Source organism: Chrysochloris asiatica, unplaced genomic scaffold (assembly GCF_000296735.1).
Source record: "Chrysochloris asiatica unplaced genomic scaffold, ChrAsi1.0 scaffold00257, whole genome shotgun sequence".
NCBI lineage: Eukaryota > Metazoa > Chordata > Mammalia > Afrosoricida > Chrysochloridae > Chrysochloris > Chrysochloris asiatica.
Window position 1 is genome coordinate 1471932 of NW_006408775.1, and position 6844 is coordinate 1478775.

General features: G+C 42.3%; 1 protein-coding gene across 2 annotated transcripts in view; it reads right to left on the minus strand.

Annotated features, from left to right (window-relative positions):
* MEIOB (meiosis specific with OB domains) overlaps positions 1-6844 on the minus strand; it is a 40292-nt gene that overhangs the window by 4521 nt on the left and 28927 nt on the right. The gene's annotated exons all lie outside the window — the stretch shown is intronic.

Genomic DNA, 6844 nt, shown 5'->3' on the forward strand with positions numbered 1-6844 from the left:
GATATACGATAGAATGAATGTAAAACTAATGTTCTCCCATGTAAACTATCACATAATTCACAATAAAACATTAAAAAAAAAAAATGTTGTTTCTTGGTGCAAAAAAAAAAAAAAAGATACCATTAAACAAGTATCATGCAAGCCACAGATGGTAGTAATCTGTTAATGAGAAAAAAGGATAATTTTCAGAATATCTAAAAGATTCTTAAGATCCGTAAGAAACAGTCAATTTTAAAAATGAGGAGGAGACTTGAAAAGGAATGTCACACACACACACACAAAAAAGATCAAGACCAAAAGAATTAGATGATGCCTAGCTACCACCACCAAAAATCATTCTGTTTTTAAGTGCCACTGAGCCTAGGGACACAGCAAAGGTTCTGGATAGAATGGGAGAGAAAGGTAGCGCACAACTCAAATTCTTAATTTTAAAAAAAAAAAAAAAAAAGGCCAGACTTACTGAGACCTGGGAGATCATGCAAAATTGGAACCCAAACCCCTCCCGGAGGTCCCCTCTCAGCCAAAAGACAGTGATTCATGAATAACACCATCTAGATGAAACCTAATGGTCAACATTTACCCAAGACAGAAGATGAGAAGGGAATGGGCCTAAGGAAGCCAAATTACCGGAAAGAGAAATCTACCAGAATGGTAACAATGAGAATGTGGATACATTGTGAAAAGTGTTGTGAATTATTTACTATGTCTCTTCTAGCCATAGTCTGTAGACTCCACCAAATATGGAGGAGGTAGAGGAAGATGCTGGATTATATGATTCATTTTTGAGTGGACTGTTAACAGGATTGTGACTGTAAACACCTGGAAATAGAATGAGATTGATCAATGTTACCATCCTGCTAAATTTGAAATGAGACATCTCAAAAGCAGGAGGGGGACTCTCACTGCCAGGAGTGGAGCGTTTCCTTTGGACCCCAAGATCCCCAAGTACTGAACTTTCTCCAACCACGGACAGAAAGCTGGGACACTGGAGGAGTGGCAGAGTAGCAGCCACAACAGGACCAAGAGTCAGGACATGAGCCAGCAGTGGGCCTCCCAGCCCACAGAACAAACAGAGCTGAGGGACTTTGGGCGCAAGGCTTGTTTGCAGGCACTTAATTAGGGGAGCTAAGTTTGCTGACCCACTGAGCTAGAGAGCCCAGTGCCTTAAGGCTGAGGTGGTGTGTTCTGTGAGTGTTTATCAGCAACCCTAAAAGGGCTTTGTAACGTTGACTAGGCAGAGAGAGGCTTGCCTATTGGCATGGCTGAGGATAGGCCGTCCTGACTAGAAGAACTGTGCCTACAGCATTTGTTAATTTCCCTAATAAACCTCATAAATTTGAGTCTTATCTGGGTTCTGTGTGGCCATTGCAACAAATTACTGAACCCAACTGAGGAGCAGAGAAAGTTGTAGGAGTTAGTAACATTTCCTGCAAATCTGTATAGAAGTTGAGAGCCAATTTACTGTGTAAAGTCTCCAAAAACACAATAAGGTATCTGTGATCAAACACACACACAAAAAACATCAAAATGGCTAATAAACATACTGACCTGAGGAATCACTGGGTAAATGCTAATATACCAGGAGCCCATGAATCCAGGAAGCAGTCACCATTTAAAAGATGAACAGGTACAAACACTGGCAGAAACCCTCAAACACTGCTGGCAGGAGCATACATTATTACACACTACGGAAAGCCATTTGAAAAAATGCCTGAAAAGCAGCTCTGCTCCTAGGTGTAAGGTGTATACCCAACAGAGTCACAGCCTCATGCAGAAAGATGCAGAACTGTTTGTAATAAGAAAATCCAAAACCCAAGAAATGGAGAAGTGCTGGTATAGGGTATAGGGTATTAGGAGGTGGAATTGAATTGATGGCAATAGTTTTGCTTTGTGTTTTGTTTTTATATGCATAAGTGGAATAGTACAGACATCAGTAAAATGAATGCTCTACGCAGCACCATGGGTGAATCTCACAAAAATCATGACAAACAAAAGAAGTTAAATTCAAGAGTGAGTAAAGATGATAAAACTCTAAAACGGGTCACATAAAATCCATGGCTTTAGGGTGTGAAAGTAAGAATCATGTTTACCTTTGGGAGGGGCATGAAGGACCTTCTGGGCACTGCTAGTTATTATGCACTGGGAGGAGGGTCAATGGTGTGAGGTCTGTGAGAATGCAAGGAGTTGCCCACTTATAATTGACTTACTTTTCTAAATTCACTTTAAAAACTTATAAAATTATAATCTAGAGTCCATCAACATTCTTTTAAAACACGGTAAAACAAATTATACTGAAAAATAACACAGTAGGCTTTACATTTCCCTATCTTAGAACCTAATACAGAGCCACAGTAGCTAAATAAAACAGCCTGAGCCCATCAACAGATGAATGGATAAACAAACTAGAACATATATATACAATGGACTATTTACACAACAGTAAAGAAGAAAGAACAATTCACCAAACACTTCATAACATAGCAAAACCTTGTTGTTATCAAGTGCCGTCTAGTCGGTTCCAACTCACAGTGACCCTGTATAGGGTTTCCCAGGAGAGGTTGGTGGGTTTGTACCACCAACCTTGCAGTTCAAACAAACCTTGGCGTCAGGTGCTTACCCTAAAGGATTCCAAACATAAGTACCCCAGAGTTAAATTTTTGTTAAGTACCACTGAGTCAGCTGACTCATAGTGACCCTGCATAGTGTTTACAAGGAGTGACTGGTGGGTTTGAACCACCAACCTTGTGCTGATCCCACAGTACCTGCCACACGTTAGGGAGCATTTCTACTCTGCCCTAGGTTGTTGCCCAGTACCATCGAGTGGGTCCAACTCAGTGATCCTGTACAGTAGATAGGATTTCTGAGGAGCAGCTGATGAGTTTGAAGCCGACCTTGCAGCTCAAAGCAACCTTGAAGTACAATGCTTATTAACCCACAGTGCCACACCAGGACTGCTATCAGTGGGCTTGGTTTTCAGTTTTCAATCCTGGAACGAAACCCACCTGTGGATATCATCTTTCAGCCAACCAGCAAACATGCCTATCAAGTGAACATGAGCACCCTTGAGGAGCAAGTTCTTCAAAACAACCACAAGCCAAAAGGACAGCATTTGTCCAAAAACAAGGTTCAGAAGGCAGAAAGGGGCATGAAAGGAATCCAGGAACCCAGAGAGGAAGTGGGAAGTGCACTGTGACGTGCAGGGAACGGCAACCTATGTCAGAAACAGATGCGTATGAACTGTTGAGTGGGAACCTTGCTCTGTAAACTTCTACCCAAATGACAACAAAAGGCTCCCAACCTTTTTTTAAGAGAACTAAAACCACCACCTGTAAGAACAAAATTCTCTATTTTTCTTAAAAGAATCTTACTCGGTAAGAGCAGGTATTACTCGGACAAAGAAACTCCATCTGAAATTCCCAGTTCCTTCGGCATTCCATTGATTTCTTTTGACCTCTGTTGTTAAATGTCATTTCCAACTCATTAGTGACCCTGTACAGGGTTTCCGTAAGGAGCTCTGGTATCATACTGGTTATGAGTTGGGTTGCTAACCTCAAGGTCAGCAGTCTGAAACTACCAGCTGTTCCGCAGATCAAAAAGGTGGCTTTCTGCTCCTGTAAGGTCAGAAACGCTATGCAGGGTCACTGTAAGGTGGAACCCACTCCACGGCACACCACCACCACCACTCTAGGATTTCTGAGGAGTAGCTGGTGGGTTTGAACTGTCGAACTTGTGATTTGAAGTCCAGTGCTGATAATATAGTGCCACTTTTGACTTCTAGTAGATAAAATTTAAAGTACTGGGTCAGCAGTTCAAACTAACCAGCTGCTTATGAGAAAAGATGAGATTGTCTGCTGCAGTTAAAAAAAACCTACATATACAGTCACCGTAAGATGGAATCAACTCGACGGCAGTGGGTCTGGATTTCTTGTTTTTTGTTGTTGTTTCAATTAAAATCATGACCTGTTTTGTCTCTTTCTCTATCATGGTTTTTTTAATTTAATTTTTTAATGCTTTATTGTGAATTATGTGATAGTTTACATGGGAGAACATTAGTTTATCATTTCATCACCATGGTTATAATCCCCTCCATGCATCATCAACCAACCAAAGGGTATACCCTGCAAGCCTGCCCCCCGGTCGTCAGCACATAGCCCCTCTCCCTCTCTGGGTCTAAAGTCCCCAGCTGCTCCATCTCTCCACATCATGGTCTCTGCCTCCATCTCAGGCATCACTGCTTCGATGGGTAGGGACCCATTCTCCGCTCTTCACCCTTGAGGGTCCCAGGGACCTCCGCTCCTAGACTACAAAGTTAATCACTCCCCTCCTTGCTACAAAATGTCTACTGTTACATTTCCAACCCTCACAATCAGTCCTGATAATAATTATTCACTATCGTATCACAAGAGACCTATCCCCATCTCCTTTCATTAGCCTCACCTAGACAGATTGGATACTACTTAGTGGAGATTCTACCTTCCTTCGCGCCCTGTGGATCTAGATTCTTTCTTGAAAGCTTGTAAGCCAGTCACTTCTTGCCTTTGTAGCCCCACATTTTGGGTAGTCAATGTCCAAGTTGCCCATCCCTGTCTACTCTGTGTATGGAGGGGGTGGGAATGATCCTTGCTGTAAAGATTTGTTCCCTCTCTTGAGCTACTCCAGCCATAGGTGTAGGTCAATTCATCAAATTGTATTAGATTACTCTCCCCCCCCTCCTTCTTTCTTCTTCTAGTTGAGCTCTGATCTTCCAGTCATTGAAGCCAGGTCAAGTGGGTATTATCTGCAGTGTGGGTGTTCTTACGCATATGCCTTCTCTTTTTATCAGCTGGATGCTTCACTCTCCACTCTAGTCCTCTGTAACTATGTTGCTCACTCTGTGCCCAAGAGTCCCCAGGTTTTGCCACACTGCTGGCCAACCAGGTCTCCACTCGGGTTCACAGGAGTCTACTGAACGTTGTAGGGCTTAGCTCGCAGCTTCATTGCTGTTTTTCCCTCACTTTCCCTTATTGGTGACGAACATGGTCACCAATCAGAGTGTGTATTCCCATTGAGTCTTAGTCTTGGAAGGGGGTTGGCTCTGAGGGGACCTATCATGTTTTTCTATCTTTGTCTTTTCCTATTAGTGTCTATGCACAGAAAGGTAGACTGGAAGATGTTCATAAAAGGATAACAGTGCTTATTTCTGGGCTATTTGTTGTGCTCTATATTGTACTGGTGTGGTGCACCATAGGATAAGCACTGGAACACAAGGTTGGCTTGAACCACTAAGTCAGTGGTTCAAATTCACCAGGTGCTCTTTGGAAACTTATAGAGGATCACTATGAGTTGAAACCAGCTCAACAGCACTTAATAACAACAACAATGTGCACTGACCTGCTCTTGAGTTAAGAGAAGCTAAAGCAAATGGAAGAAATGAGGAGGTAAAAGAGCTGAACAGAAAATTTCTAAGGGAATCTCAAGAAGACAAAGTATTATAATGAAATGTGCAAAGACCCGGCATTAGAAAACCGAAAGGGAAGTACACACTCAACATTTCTCTAGCTGAAAGAAGTTTAAAAAAAAAAAAAAATCCAAGCCTCGACTTGAAATATTAAAGGATTCTATGGGGGAAATGGAGTCCTGGTATGGTGCTGTAGGTTAATGCACTGGACTTCAAGGTCGGCTTGAATGAATCTTGTTCAAGCTCACCAGTCTCTCATTGGAAACACTGTACAGGGTTCACTATGAGTTGAAACCGACTCAACGGCACTTAACAACATGTGGAAAATATTGAATGATGCAGAAAGCATCAAAAGAAGATGGAAGGGAGAACAAACAAGATGGCGGATTGGGTGGAAAAGCAGTGAAGAGCTCCATCAGCAACAACACAGAATACCGGACCAAACAGACTCAGGAGATGGTGCCAGAACTCTGAACCACATATAAAGGAATATTTATAAAGTTGGAGAACTTACAGCTAGGGGAATTTGTAGCAGAAGCAAGAACTCCATTGCTTTCTAATTCAAGATGCTCAGCTGCTCCTGGAGCTGCTATCTTGGACAAGACCAAGCAGGGGAAGGATCAAAGCAGCAACAGATACCTGACAGAACCACGGAGATAAAGGTGTGGACATTCTTGTTTTTGTTATCTGTTCATTGGTCTCTCACTGTCTGTACACCTCCATTCTGGTGAATAGAGGGGGTGCCTGAGCGAGCAGACACCCCACCCCACCCCTGGAAGGTTCTACAATGCATGTGCACAGATCTCCTCGAAATTTAAAGTGACAGTTTCCACTTAAAACCAAACAGCAGTGCAAAATGACCACAGCCGGCCCTGAACTGTCTATTGCTAGGAAAAACACCTGAACGGGGATTGTGGAGAGGGACAGGTAGACTAAAAAGGAAATAGACTGAAATTAAATCCTGAGTTAACCATCAACAGTGGCATCTAGAAATTTCTCAGGAAGAAGAGTGAAAAGGGAAGCCCATCTCCTGATCGCATTTTCCAGGAGGCAATGAGAAAACATAAAAAATACCAAAATACACTCCAATCTAAGTATTAAGACCACAGATAACCCCTGAAAATGCCCCAAAAAACAGAAACGGATGACCATATCAGCACATGTCCAAAAACGAGATAAAGTGACTGAGGCAAATGAGCTAGAAGTAGACCTACACCCCACAGTGGAAGATGGAGATGGGCAGGCTTTGGAAATGCCTGAGAAGGAATTCAGAAAAATGATTCTAAAATGTATCAAAACACTATACAATGGAGTTGAGAAAAATAAGGAAGAAGACAGGAAAGCGCTACAGGAACAATCAAATAAGATAGATACAGTATTGGAAACAATTCAAAACCTACAGAAATA